This window comes from Macrobrachium nipponense, chromosome 13, assembly GCF_015104395.2.
Source record: "Macrobrachium nipponense isolate FS-2020 chromosome 13, ASM1510439v2, whole genome shotgun sequence".
NCBI lineage: Eukaryota > Metazoa > Arthropoda > Malacostraca > Decapoda > Palaemonidae > Macrobrachium > Macrobrachium nipponense.
Window position 1 is genome coordinate 30,874,112 of NC_087206.1, and position 15,599 is coordinate 30,889,710.

At 37.4% G+C, this 15,599-nt stretch overlaps 1 long non-coding RNA gene across 2 annotated transcripts in view; it reads right to left on the reverse strand.

Moving 5' to 3' along the window:
• Positions 1-201: 201 nt before the first annotated feature.
• LOC135225449 (uncharacterized) overlaps positions 202-15,599 on the reverse strand; it is a 34,512-nt gene continuing 19,114 nt past the window's right edge. For both annotated transcript variants that reach the window (XR_010316964.1, XR_010316963.1), the window contains exon 3: positions 202-805. This is a non-coding gene — a long non-coding RNA (uncharacterized LOC135225449). The remainder of the gene's footprint in view (positions 806-15,599) is intronic.

Below are 15,599 nucleotides of genomic sequence, written 5' to 3' on the forward strand. Positions count from 1 at the left end.
TTCATTATTATTCACGAAATCCAATTTGCTTCATGGATTGTTGGCTTAAGAACGGCTTTCAGAAAAAAGTTACCGTGGAAAATAGAAAAAAAATAAAACTATCCTTAACGAGGAACCCCATTTCCGTCTCAATCTATTTATACTGCAATGACATATTAATAAATTAATATATTCTTATGAAAGGTATTAAAGAAACTTCAATTTAGTATAACATACACAAATTATCTCTTAATTCTTCATCAATAAATATAAATCATTATGCAATTGTCAGAGGTAATTTTGTATCACTCTTGTCAATGGCACTATTTGAGAAACGTTGGTGTTTTATTATCCCACCTTCAGGTACTGGGTGACTTTTCTGCTGCACGATGGAGTTGCACAAGTATATATCTACCGTGCGTTTTTAGAAATGTCACAACCTCAAGGCTGGGTCTTGAGATGGTGACATTTACAAACGCACGGTACATAAACTGCTACTCCATCTTGCAGCAGGAAAGTCACCCTTCATCTGAAAGTTTGGGAAACTGACAAATGTTTCAGTAGTAGCGTTAGTGATACAAAATAACTTGGCAGCATATTGCTTAAAAAATATATATGGGTGAGGAATTGTCTCAAGCGCCTTATTCCGACGGAATAATATTTAATCCCACGTCATATGGTGGAAAAATATATAGTGCAATTCAACTCTCGAGCTCTTGGGGGGCGTCGACTCTCGAGCTCTCTTGGGCAGCAGAATGAATCATTTATGTGCCACTTAACTTCATTTTTACAGCAACAAGTTTTCAAACTAATCTGCTCATCAATCCTGAAATCACAGAAAAATTTAATTTTTTAAAGAAATAAGACAATGAAGCATATAGCGAAGGCTCATTCATCAATCTGATCATTTGAAATATCAGGATAAAATAGAAAACCAACCCCCCTTACTCTTAAAAAGTAAACTATCCCTCCATTAAAACTCTTACAACGTGAAATAACCATTTCATCCTGTATCATTCATTATTCGATCCCACCTTGAAATTACAAAATTCAAATTTTTTGTAAACTTCCTGAATATACATAATCCAACTACTTTCATACAAGAGTACTCTGTTAGTAACAAGCGGATATTTTGTGGAAAAATTGGCAGGTACCATCCAGTGGCCTCTAAACCATCACTTCCCTTCGCCAAGAGAAATTATGTAGGGCTGGGTAACGACAACAATGATACAAATCTCTGCCTTCTATATTCATACTTTTAATATCTACTTATGTATTGCAAACAAATTGCCAATTTGTGGGAAGAATTAACTCCCACAATTAATTGGTCCTACTCTGAAAGCTAGAACAAACAAAGTTTTCAACATTTAGCATGCCTTGTAAGTCTTCACTTATAAAAATAGACTGAATGGACATTCAGAAACCAAGCTGACAGGATCGCGATGCAAAGCTGACAAGACCTAATGCCATAAACCAATTTATCACATTAAACCATATTAGACCAAAACTGTTTCAGTAAAATATTGTTAAAACGGAAAGCAGAAAATTCATAAACAAGGGCTGATGATTCACTCCACGCCATTCACCCCACTACAAGCCTTGTGAATGGACGTAGTATAATTATGGAAAACCAGCACAAACACTGGCTGGGGTGTTCAAGGCTTGAATGGAACAAAGAACTGGAAATTCAAGACCCAAGTGCAAGTTGTCTTCACCAGCTTATACCCAACCACATACCTCATCGAGTATGGAAAAACTGAGAAAAGAGCCACCGCCATTTAGCCACGGGGAGGGCATCCATAAAGAAAAATATGTCGGCATCCTGCAACTGATATCTAAAACTGAAGTTCCACTTAACCAGACTTGAAAAAAAAAAAACCCAGTTGCTACAACGAGCATGAAACCATCTCCCTTACAAATCAATGGAGAGGTAACAAAATGACACAGAAGAGGTAGTGCCAAGTCCACCTTCCAGTTGACTGGCATTGTAAACAGTAAGCAGTCGAGACCAAGTATGAAATTCCAGTACATTTATTCATCTGAAACTTTCCGGGACAACTGGAATGACATAAGCCCATCAAACCTCACAGAGGCAAAAAGTGAATAGTATTATCAAATATGGGAGAGTAGAACAAACGAAATGTAAATTCTATTCATGAAACCAGACAAACAATTATTAACTACTGAAGAAATTTCTCACACATTCTTACAGGGAAAGATGAGGTCTCATTTCTTCCAAAGAATGAATAAGAAAAAATTTCCTAATGGCCACGGAGAAGTAGAAGTTGCGTAAAATACTAAGAGTGCTTGAATGGAAAGAAAGCTGTCGTAAAGAACCAATCACATCAAAGGCAACCATGGAAACAATTCAGGTTCTCCTCAAGAGAAAAGGGCCAAAGCTACTTTCCATACAAGAAAACTAGTAGCTGTACACCTGCAACCACCCTAAAATCAATTTCAAGGGTCTTCAGGCAAGGAACTGAGCGCAAGACTATCATAAAACAAAAGGTTGGTCAAGCATGCAAGGCCACCCTTCCACTGGGTAATGGCTGTGCCATACCACTGCAGTCTCTTTAAGACCTTTAATAACTCCTCCTCCAAATGAAAAGTTGAAGCATTTTATAACAGTCCAAGAGATTGTACAAAAACTTTCAGATTTCCTTAGAACAAACAAAACACTTTCATAGATTCCATACCACAAATAGTTTTCAAGTTCAATACCCAGAACTACGTATAAAAATCTTGAAAGCAGAGACAAGTCTTATGCAAGATTGCCAGTTATTGAGGGAATATGCTAAACAAAATAGCTTTGCCCTGCTTTATTCTCAAGAGCTGCTGTCATCTTCCTCCTGTTGTTGTAATTAAGACTTGGAATGCAGGATGAAGGATGATAAAAGAAACAAACAAATCTTAGGGATGAAAGTACCTTGATTCATGAAAGAGGTGTACCAATTGGGCTTTGAAAAATCACAGAGGTACCCAGAGAAAAACACTGTCCTCCAGGGGAGGTAGGTAAAAAATCAGCTTTACTGACCTTGATAGATGTTTGAGTGTTTGAGGGGGAAGGGTAGAGGAAATGTAGTTTCCTGTAATAAAAGTCTGCCTGAAGACATATATTTTTCTGTTAACACCAACATTGTTTTTGGAGAAGCTATGGTACTCAACAGCTTGACAGATTTCCAAAAAAACTCTGATACTAACGCCAGTGACAAACATCAAGCATGGACTTTCTTTGGGTGTAAGTGTAAGGAAAGAAGACTGCACATAAAGTTGTACTACAAACAATTAGGGTGAAAAAATTTTCCGAAAAGTACAACAATCCCTATTCAGAAACCACGATTTATGCCCATTAGTGACAGGCCACTACAACAGCAGTTAAAAAGCACCAGACACGTGCACAAGTGAGCCTTCAAAACCACACTGGCAGATTGGAAAGCACACATTTGCTTCATCTGACACCTAAACATTTACAGGTACCTTGCACCAGTCACAAGTGGCATTGGGTGAGGGCCATAAGTTGGGATTGCCATAACTGATCTATACCCAGCATCCTAATAACAAATGCCACACTTGGGAAATATCTCTTCAATTGTATCCACATTATCCACACCCCACTCACCCAATGAACGGGAATCACAAATCTTGAGGGTGAAAGAACTTGACTCCTGACAAATGTATTTTGTTTGTTTGTATGGTGTTTTTACGTTGCATGGAACCACTGGTTATTCAGCAACGGGACCAACGGCTTTACGTGACTTCCGAACCACGTCGAGAGTGAACTTGTATCACCAGAAATACACATCTCTCGCTCCTCCTGCTGCGATGTTTACCCCCTCCCTGGAAGTCTTACTGAAGACTGGTAGCAAATATTGTACCTGGCAACTTCTCCAAGTTTTAGATAGGTAGCTTCCACATAAAGGGAGCACTCCTGGGAAATATTGAAGGATTACCTAGAAGATTCCTGACTGCCTCCCTTCTTCAGTGTACCTAGAGTAGTTCATATGAACATGTCTGCAACAAATTTAATTTATCAGGCTTCTCACAACTACCAGCAACATTTTTTTACACACTCACTGTAAATACACGTAGACACTTGTAATTGTCATAACACAGCGAAAAACATACTGCATAACTACAACCTCTGGGACCACTTATACTCTACAATGGCCAAAGAAAAGCAGTGGGTTATTGACAGTGAGTGAGCAAAACCCCTCTGGTCACGCACATGCCACAAATTAACTATGTTGTTAACAAGCTTTATTTCCAGCTCATGCCAGGAACACTCCACTCCTTTTTCTCACAAGAAAATACGCTATTATATTCCTTAAAGAATTTACCACCTAAATTCATTAACATCCACATCGGTATATACCCTCTTAAATTGAGACTGCCTTGACGGAGTTACGCATTTCCAACCTATGGTTGAAACTGCGTAGCGGGCAAGAGGGCTTTCGAACTGGGGGAATTATCTCCTAGTCTGAATCTAAGTGTCTCAATTTTTCTCTTACTTGATCATCTTCCAATCTCTTACTTTCTATCACTCAGTTGCTCCCCCTAGCTGTCCTCCTTCTCTTCACTAAAACCCTCGTGCAGGTTAGGTGGGAGCTGGGTCTCTGAACTTAGGCTTTACCTTGATCCAAATGGCAGGGACTATAGTGGTTTGGTCCGCCGCTCGAATATGTTTGGACCCTGAGGATATTGATGTAATTCTACATCAATATTTATTGGGGCGGGACTACCTGTGGGGACTTACCTACAGAATCCGGAGAGGTATAGTCTCCACGGTAGGACTCTCGGCAATCTATCCGGATTGCCCTCTAAAATAACATGAGTGGGGATGATTGCATACTAGCTATGCCCTCGGTCCTATCAAGCGGGTTTCGCTTAAACTTGAGCCAATCATGTTAAGATAGAGCGATCCCTTCGGGGTAGGGTAAGGAGCGGACAAATGGGAGTTGGTCTCTGCTATGTGTCTTTGGTGAAGGGGAAGTCTTTGAGAGGAGACCCAGTTTTTTCCGTGACTTGCAGGTGGTTTCTCTGTAATTTCAAAAATAAAAAGAAAAAATGGAAATAGACTATGGAACCCAGACACTTGGAAAATGTGACCCTTTGACACTAAATTCTCATCTGACCCTGGAAACGAACAAGGACACCCTTTTAGACACTTTAACCCAAAATATACCAACCATGGAGCCTTTTATTAGGCCTAAAAGATTTATCAAAAGAAAATTCCAGCCTAGCCCTTCCCTAGCTTTATTTGAATCACTTTTTGGAAAGTACAGTTAGCCAAGATTTTTGACAATAGAAAGTGAAAACCAAATTTAAAATTTAAAATAAGAAAATTATTTACTGACCAGATACCAAACAGAAAAAATGAAATTTCGTCAAACACAAACAAATACATGGATAAAGCACAATCAGAAAATTACTTACAAATTAAGAACATAGATAACACAAAAATAAAAGTCACCAAGCATAATAAACTTAATAGTATTTGTGGTACTATAATCCTGCCAAATAATGAAGACGAATTAATAGATAAAAATATTTTGATGGACTCACTTAAGAAAAGATACAAAAACATTGAAGATTGTGACATCTATGATATCCCAAGTAGGAAAAATTCAAAAATAAATATACAAATAGCTAAACTGAAATTTGAAGGAAACTAACTCCCTTTAACAATTAAAATATTAGGGCAGCCGAGAGAGTTAAGACCATATATCCCTAAACCACTACAATGCAAATCATGTAGTAAATATGGCCATTCAAATAAAAATTGTGGAGAACTTCCAAGATGTGCATGTTGTGGATCATACAACCACACAACAAAATGGGACTGTGAAAACCCAAATTGCATAAATTGTGGTCAGAATCACCACTCAAGGTCAAAGGAATGCGCATATTACCTGTACAACACTGAACTAAAATTCTTACAAGAAAGAAGTGGAATGTCAATAAGAGAAGCCAAGATAAAACTAAAGGTAAGAGATTTACAAGATCCAGCAAGGAAAAACACATATAAAGGGGTAGTAAATAAAGAAGTGCAAAACCAAATCCCTACAAAATTATACAGTATAAATCACACAGAAAATACTCATAATATAAAGGCCCAAAATTCAAGCCCAGAAGCTGCAGAACATTTAAGTAACACAAATCTATATAATATATTACCAACACCAGTAATGCATGAAGACATGATGAATTTGGAGGACAAGCAAAATACAAGAGAAAAGTCAAAAGACAAAAAAAAGACTACGTACTTGAAACAACCCCACCCAAATCCAAAAAACAAATTATACAATCAGTAAGACCAAACATCTATATGGAAAAAAATGAATACCGAGAAGACAAAGTCAACGAAAATTGCTTGCAAACAAAAAATGAAAAAAAAGAAACCCAAATAAGAGAGAAAGTTAAAATATCAGATAAAAATTGAAGTATTGAAATAGAACCCAAGATCAGAAGCCATTTAAATGCACCTCTAATAAAAAGAACATCTGAGACTCTTCAGCCAACAAAGAAAGCAATAGCAGAAATACATCACCCACCAAAAGAAGAACAAAGTACAGCAAAATTATACAACTTCAATAAAATACAAAGTTCAGGAAAACAAATAAAGATAGTAAAACAAAACCCAAAACCTTCTTAAAAATGTCTATTTTACAGTGGAATATTAGAGGATACGTATCAAATAATGAAAACTTAAAATCATTAATTAGGGAATGTAATGCAAATATCAGTTGCTTACAGGAAACTAAAATAGGTAACAATGTTCTCAATGCTGGCATAAATTATAAAGTGTGGAAATCAACACAAATTTTAAATGACACAAGTCAAGGAGGAACTGCAATCATAACGCATTCTTCAATCAAATGCCAACCTGTTAGGATTAACTCGATAATACAGGCATGTGCAGTCCAAGTATTCCTGGAAAAAAAATAATATGCTCAATATATATGGAACCGTCTTTAGAAAGTCGCTTAATAGATCATCTTGGAAATAATAGACCATTACAAGTGGAAGATTTAGAAAATCTAATAGAACAACTATCAAAACCTTACTTATTAGTAGGTGACTTCAACGTCAAACATCCCATGTGGGGAAGTACATCATCTGACAGGAGAGGAAATACTCTCCTAGATTTTATAGATAAAAATTTAATTATTTTAAATGATGGTTCTCCAACAAGATTTGATGTTTATCATAATACCATATCTGCAATAGACATCACTTTATGTTTCCCAGAAATTGCCACAGACTTCAGTTGGAAATAAATAATAATTTATTTGGGAGTGACCTCTGGCCAATACAAATTGAGTTGAAAAGTAATACTAATATAACATATATACCGAAGAGGAAAATGGAGGAAGCAAATTGGAATTTATATAAAGAGAAAACTATGATTAACAAAAAACTATCAGAGTTTACAAACCACATAGCTGCTTATGAACTTCTAGTAAAAACAATAGATAAAGCAAATGAAATTATTCCAGTTACTTCAGGCAACCCGACTAGACCACTGGTACCCTGGTGGAACGAGGAATGTAAAGCAGCAAGGAAGATAACGAGAACATGCTTTAGAAGATATCCGAGACATAAAGGTGATGCCAATAGAATTGCATATTTGAGAGCTAAAGCAAAGCAGAAAAGAATATTCAAAATAGCCAAAAGAAATTCATGGAAAAAATATATTAATATAAATTCTAAAACTCAAGACAAAGAAATCTGGAAAAAAATAATCTGCAGGGTAGATATCGGCCAGAACCATTACCTATATTAAAAGTAGAAAACCACTATACAGTAGTACCTCGTATTTCGAACTTAATCCGTTCCAGAAGGCTGTTCGAAGTACGATGTGTTCGAAATATGAAACAAATATCCCCATAAGAAATAAAGGGAATCTGGATAATTCGTTCCAGCCAACCCAAAAAGTCCCCCTTTTCACATTTTTTCTATTATTAATGTGTTCAAATGTTAAATCAAGAGTGTAAAGTAATGAAACAGTACGTTATATGAATTAAAATTTTCAAAATTTTATTTTTTCCCTGTACGATTTACGAACTGTTTGGTAAAAATGGTGCGGCGGGCTGGGGAATGGAGGGAGGAGAGACGGGAACCCGCTTGAGCAAACCGAACTGATTGCAGTATGCAAAGGTTGATAACAAAATACATTTTATTCATATTAGGTACAAAGATAATAATATTAAAGGAATTGATAGTGTGTGTGTCCGATTGTGTCTGAGAGAGAGAGAGAGAGAGTAATCAACGTGTTTACACTTGATTCTTAAGTGCACGAAATAGATTAATTATGCCACAATACATCAACTTACTGTTGGCAAACGGCAGACTTTTAAAACAAACATGAGGATTTTACAAACAACTAAGTAATAAGTCAAGAATGCAAGAAAAGGAAAGAGAAACCAAATAACTTCACAAGGAAGCCGTTTAAACAAACAATCGAAGGCATGCAGAAGCTGAAAGCGGCGCCAGTTTGTTTATCACAGAGCTGAGCTACTTTTAGTCATAAAAAGCAATTATCACTAGATTGGTATTTTACCGTAAAAAAATCAAAGTGATTTAGGCAGATCGAGTGTAAGTGAAAGAAATGGGGGAATAATCATCCCAGATCAGCTAATAAGTCAATGGTAATCTCTCTCTCTCTCTCTCAACGCACCGAACACTGACTCGAGCAAGCTTTTTTTTTTTTTTTCGTGTTGCATTTGTTTTCATGTTTTATCATTGTTAAATTTATTGTGAAATATTTTTTTATGTAAATTAGTACTGCTTTTACGTACATATTATAGTAAAGATTTTACTGTCCCCTCTTCTCTCCTCAACAATACCACGACGCACGATAACTTAAAATCATTCATTCATTATTCCTAAAAATTATAAACGCTACCTCCCTCTACATCAAGTTAGCTGCGTATCACCGCAATGACGAATGATTTTGTTAATCATTTGTGCTAAGTTTCATTGTGAAAAGCTTTGTTCTTTCATTTACTATTTTGTTAATATTGTAACTCAAGGTCCAAAGAGTATAGGTGATCTTGTCAGCGCTGACCCAAAATAAGCTTCTGCCAGGTAGAGCGTGTGACGTCACCTCAACTTCGCCTTAGGCTACCACGAGGAAGGTTCTTTATTAATCCAATGGACAACAGCAAATACTATACGTGTTTGCGGATGCTCAACATCTAGTTAAGCTTTTTAGAAATAATTCTTTTGACCATGGATTCCTATTGCCGGATGGTACAGTTGCCTCAAAGTGTTCCATTACCCCATCCCCTTCTGTTTCATGATAATGGTCTGGTAACACAGCAATGAAGCCTGTTTGTCTTGTAACGACGGATGTGAATGGTCGAGCTATTGGATGTCAATGTTCATATTTTCTAATCACTACTGTAGACAATATGTTAATGATATACGAATAATAGTTCACATTACCAGTGAACTGAGTCGTCGTTAAACAAATAGGAAAATAGTATAGTAACAGAGCAATAAAAATAGCAATGGTAAAAATCATATTCAGTCCTCATTAACCATAATCGTCAACCTTTGTTCCATTCAGGTGGGGCTGTGCAGGCGCTTGTTGGGATCCTACTTTTGTTCATGATAGATCAGTATTAGGTGTCAATTTCAGAACGTTATATGAATGGAAATACGCTTTGGATTTGCACAATCCATCTATTTGTAAAGTAATGAAATTATAAACCGCAAATACCAAGACCTATATATATAATTTCATAAAGGCAACTATGATAGGCATTGACAGGTTACGATATAAAAGGTTTTTGGGGGAAAATTATAGACCACCAGATGTATAAAGGAACTAATGTACCCAGTGTGTTGTCACTCATACTTGTTTTTTATTCGAGCCACTTCTCACCAGAGTAGCCTAGATGGAAATTTCTCTGGCCAGTATTTAACTCGAGTCATCCGAGTAACGACACACCTTAACCACCCTGATGGTCCTTATATACTAACCCAAGAGTGGATGAAAAGGAATAGTTTACAGTCGATACGAGTTTTCATTTCAGTCGTCTCGTGGGATTCGTGACTGGATTTCTTGTCGCTTCAGTCTCGAATTTGTCGACTATTTATAATCCCTTGGATTTGTCAGTTTAATGGATTCAAGATACATATTGCTATTGTTGTGTCCTTGTCCATTAATTTTATTTTTAATAAAATTATAATTAAAACTGAATTTGATTTTTTTTTTTTTTTGTGAAAATATGCACCAAACTAATCTTGAAGGGAACACGCAGTTCATTTAGCTACATCCACTATAATTGTTATTCATTCTTTTTCATGTTTAACAATCACTGTTCCTGATTCCAGTAATTGGAGCTTTGTATTATCCTGATCCTTCCCTGATTAGAGCATCAGTGTCGAATTTTTCTTTCCTTATCGTTAGGATCATATTAAATGAGAGTCCGTTCAACCAACGGCTCCCCCACCCCCATTACTGATTCTCCAGCCGCCACCCCCACCCCCGGTCCCTTACCGATCCTCCAATGCAAACTCCAAGGTTACTCCTCACGAGATGTTGTGTGGAAAAATCAGTAGTCCTAAAATTTCAAAGGTCACATGACCATTCTTTCCCCTCTTTTACAATGCTCTCGAACTGCAGTCTAATAAGTTCTGTTCGCCTTTGCTTAATGGTCAACCCTTGATATTCTAATATCTTGTTTCTTGTTCTTAAATTTTTTGGGAGGGGGTTTTACTTTGGTCATAGCACCTAACTCATTCATTCTCCTCATGATTAGAAAGCAGCAGTACTTAGGTCTAACAGAATTTAGTGTTGCCCTTGATGTGGTAGCCAAAAGGTTTCTACAAATGATTAACTTATTACATTTTCTGATAAATTTGATCTGACTGGCCTTTCACCAAGCTTAATTTTCCTTTCGAAGCAATGAAATCCATTACAAACTATTATAAGTTTATAAGGGATGTAGATGACTACTTAATGGAGGCAGCATTGAAGTCTCCTGTGACCTGGAGACTTCAATGCTGCCTCCACTAAGTAGTTATCTGTGACCTGGAGACTTCAATGCTGCCTCCACTAAGTAGTTATCTCTGTTCCTGGAGATTTCAATGCTGTCTCCACTAAGTAATTATCTGTGACCTGGAGACTTCAATGCTGCCTCCACTAAGTAGTTATCTCTGTTCCTGGAGATTTCATGCTGCTCCAATATAGTTATCTGTGACCTGGAGACTTCAATGCTGCCTCCAGTAAGTAGTTATCTCTGTTCCTGGAGACTCCAATGCAGCCTCCTGTAAGTAGTTATCTGTGACCTGGAGACTTCAATGCTGCCTCCACTAAGTAGTTATCTCTGTTCCTGGAAACTTCAATGCTGCCTCCACTAAGTAGTTATCTGTGACCTGGAGACTTCAATGCTGCATCCACTAAGTAGTTATCTGTGTTCCTGGAGACTTCAATGCAACCTCCACTAAGTAGTTATGTGTTCCTGGAGACTCCAATGCTGCCTCCAGTAAGAAGTTATCTGTGACCTGGAGACTTCAATGCTGCATCCAGTAAGTAGTTATCTGTGACCTGGAGACTTCAATGCTGCCTCCACTAAGTAGTTATCTCTGTTCCTGGAGACTCCAATGCTGCCTCCAGTAAGTAGTTATCTGTGACCCGGAGACTTCAATGCTACCTCCACTAAGTAGTTATCTGTGACCTGGAGACTTCAATGCTGCCTCCAGTAAGTAGTTATCTGTGTTCCTGGAGACTCCAATGCTGCCTCCACTAAGTAGTTATCTGTGACCTGGAGACTTCAATGCTGCCCCTAGTAAGTAGTTATCTGTGTTCCTGGAGATTTCAATGCTGTCTCCACTAAGTAGTTATCTGTGACCTGGAGACTTCAATGCTGCCTCCAGTAAGTAGTTATCTCTGTTCCTGGAGACTCCAATGCTGCCTCTAGTAAGTAGTTATCTGTGACCTGCAGACTTCAATGCTGCCTCCACTAAATAGTTATCTCTGTTCCTGGAGACTCCAATGCTGCCTCCACTAAGTAGTTATCTGTGACCTGGAGACTCCAATGTTGCAACCAGTTAGTAGTTATCTATATCCCTGGAGACTCCAATGCTGCCTCTACTAAGTAGTTATCTGTGACCTGGAAACTCCAATGCTGCATCCAGTAAGCAGTTATCTATATCCCTGGAGACTCCAATGCTGCCTCCAGTAAGTAGTTATCTATATCCCTGGAGACTCCAATGCTTCCTCTAGTAAGTAGTTAATTTATCCCTGGAGACTTCAATGCTGCCTCCACTAAGTAGTTATCTGTGACCTGGAGACTCCAATGTTGTCTCCACTAAGTTGCTTATCTTGTGTGCCTGGAGACTCCAATGCTGCCTCCTTTAAAGTAGGTTATCCATATTCCTGGAGACTCCATTCTGCCTCAGTAAGAAGTTGTCTATATACCTGGAAACTTCAATGCTGCATCCAGTAAGTAGTTATCTACATCCCTAGAGACTCCAATGCTGCTTCCAGTAAGTAGTTATCTGTGACCTGGTGACTCCAATGCTGCCTCCACTAAGTAGTTATCTATTTTCCTGGAGAGACTAATGCTGCCTCCACTAAGTAGTTATCTGTGTTCCTGGAGACTTCAATGCTGCCTCCACTAAGTAGTTATCTGTGTTCCTGGAGACTTCAATGCTGCCTCTTGTAAGTAGTTATCTGTGTTCCTGGAGACTTCAATGCTGTCTCCACTAAGTAGTTATCTGTGTTCCTGGAGACTTCAATGCTGCCTCTTGTAAGTAGTTATCTGTGTTCCTGGAGACTTCATGCTGCCTCCACTAAGTAGTTATCTGTCCTTTGGGAGATTTCATGCTGTCTCCACTAAGTAGTTTATCTGTGACCTGGAGACTTCAATGCTGGCATCCACTAAGTAGTTTATCTCTGTTCCTTGAGACTTCAATTGCTGTATCTAATAAGTTATCTGTGACCTGGAGACTTCAATGCTGCCTCTAGTAAGTATTATCTGTGACCTGGAACTTCAATGCTGCCTCCACTAAGCTAGTTATCTCTGTTTCCTTGGACTTCAATCCTGTCTCCTATAAGTAGTTAGCTGTGAACCTGGAGACTTTCAATGCTGCCTCTATAAGTGTTTCTGTTTTCCTGGAGACTTCCAATGCTGCCATCCACTAAGAAGTTATAATGTTGACCTTGGAGACTTCAATGCTGCCAACAGTAAGTTAGTTATTCTCTTTTCGGGACCTGGGACCTTCCAATGCTTGCTGCTCCACTAACGTAGTTATCCTGTGTCCTGGAGACTTCATGCTGCCTCTATAAGTATTATCTGTGTTTCCTGGAGACTTCAATGCTGCATCCACCCGAAGTAGTTATCTGTGGAACCTGGAAGGATTTTCAATTGCTGCCTCCAGTAAGGTAGAGTATCTATGTTCCCGTAGACTCCAATGTTTACCGCCTCCACTAAGTTAGTTTATACTCTTTCCTGGAGGAACTTGCAATGCTGCCTCTTAGTAAGGTAGTTTATATTTTGTTACCTGGATACTTCAATGCTGCCTCCAGTAAATAGCGATCTATGTTGCTGGAGACTTCAATGCTGCCTCCAGTAAGTAGTTATGTGTTCCTGGAGACTTCAATGCTGCCTCTTAGTAAGTAGTTATCTCTGTTTCCTTGAGACTTCAATGCTGCCTCCAGTAAGTAGTGATCTATATCCTGGAGACCTCAATGCTGCCCTCTAGTAGTAAGTAGTGATCTACATTGATGGAGGCTTCAATGCTGCCTCCAGTAAGTAGCTATCCGTATTTCTGTAGACTTCAATGGTGCCTCCAGTAGTAGTTACCTACATTCGTGTAGACTTTAATTTTTCTCTCTAGTAAGGCGTTATCCATATTCCTTGAGAATGGGCCACAATTAAAGCCTGAAAGTACTTAAGTTTCAGTAAAATACTATATTAATACTCACAAGTAAACAATTTATACTCGGTAATCTTGTGGGGTTTTTTTTTTCAATGTAAGGAATTTTATAAGAATGAAAAAAAAAAAAAAAAAAAAAAAAAAAAAAAACCCCCCCAAAAAAAAAAAAAAAAAAAAAAAAAAAAAAAAAAAAAAAAAAAAAAAAAAAAAAAAGATAAATAGCTTCAATCAGTCTGTATTTCTTGAGTCCTATAACAAAGGCTAATATGAAATTATGGTTGTGAAAAAACTGAACATGACAATTGTGTATTACTACATAGTTTAGATAGGTGCTATAATTCTTTTATGAAACCAGCCGATTTTAATAAAGAAAACTCATAATTATATAATTACAAAAAGCTTGGGTGTTTTACTTTTTAGCAATGATTATGACCAAGGACCAGCTCAAATGAGGGGAGAAATTTAGCCATTCAAGTTAAATGTAAAGAAATAAAATCAAAACCTGACGAATACTGAAAGCAAAAGCAATCAATTCAAGCTCTTATTTCTATGTATCTACCCATTTAAGGTGCATCTGGTTTTGCAAGGTCAAATTGCTAAACTTATATTCAGTATTAAAAGTGAAATACCTTACAAAGCACTTAATTTACATTACACAGGATAATTCATTGTAATTCCATTTGTCAAGTGGTCTTTAACAACCGATGAATTCTCGAACTACTACCATAGTTATCATGAACTCATATGAACCTCACTATTCTGCGAATGATCATCGTGGAGTTTACTTTCATAAAAATGAAAATACAACTGATGATTTCTTCTTGATGTTTTGTTAGGTCACATGTGGAGGGAAATTTTGAATATTGAACGAGATATTTGTAACAGTTAGTTTGACTTCAATAACTTGTTTCACACCCTCACTAATATCGCTGTGTCGCCGTCCACAAAGAAACAGTAATATTGTGAGGGTATGAAATTGACACTAAATATGGTCTCCCAGGAACAAAAGTATGATCCCGGCAAACGCCTGCAGCAGCCACACCTGAATGGAACAAAGGTTGACGATTATGGTTAGTAAGCACTGAATATGATTTTCACCATTGCTATTTTTATTATTTTGTTATTATACGATTTTTCTATATATTTAACAACTTAATTCACTAGTAATGTAAACTGTTATTCTTATATCATTAACACATTGTCTACTGTAGTGATTAGAAAATGAGAGCCTTGGCATCCAACAGCTCGACCATTCACATCCATCGTTAAAAGACAACAGGCTTCATTGCTGTGTTTACCAGACCATTTTCATGAAACATAAGGGGATGGGGTAAAGGAACACTTTAAGGCAACTGTATGTAGTATATACACTCATAATGGTCCAGTTAGAGAGTTAATAAAGAGGAATGAAGTGATCTTTGGACAGCTTATATAAACTTTCTGAAAAACATATCAATGTTGTTATAGATATGCAACGAATGAAAGTTAAACTTGCCGCGCAACTGCTGTCCAAAAGTAGCTACTTATAAATCTTTTGATCACTTCGATAACCAAGGATATTTGAAGAAAAGGGTGGAAAATTCACAAGCCATTCATTCGGCTTGTTGATAGATAGTTTTGATTTGTTTTATTTTCGACTGCCAACAGATAGAAAATCATAAAGAAATGCTTGCGTGACTAAACCTGTAAATGCAAGACAAAATCTTTCAAGACATGAATAGAACCGCTAG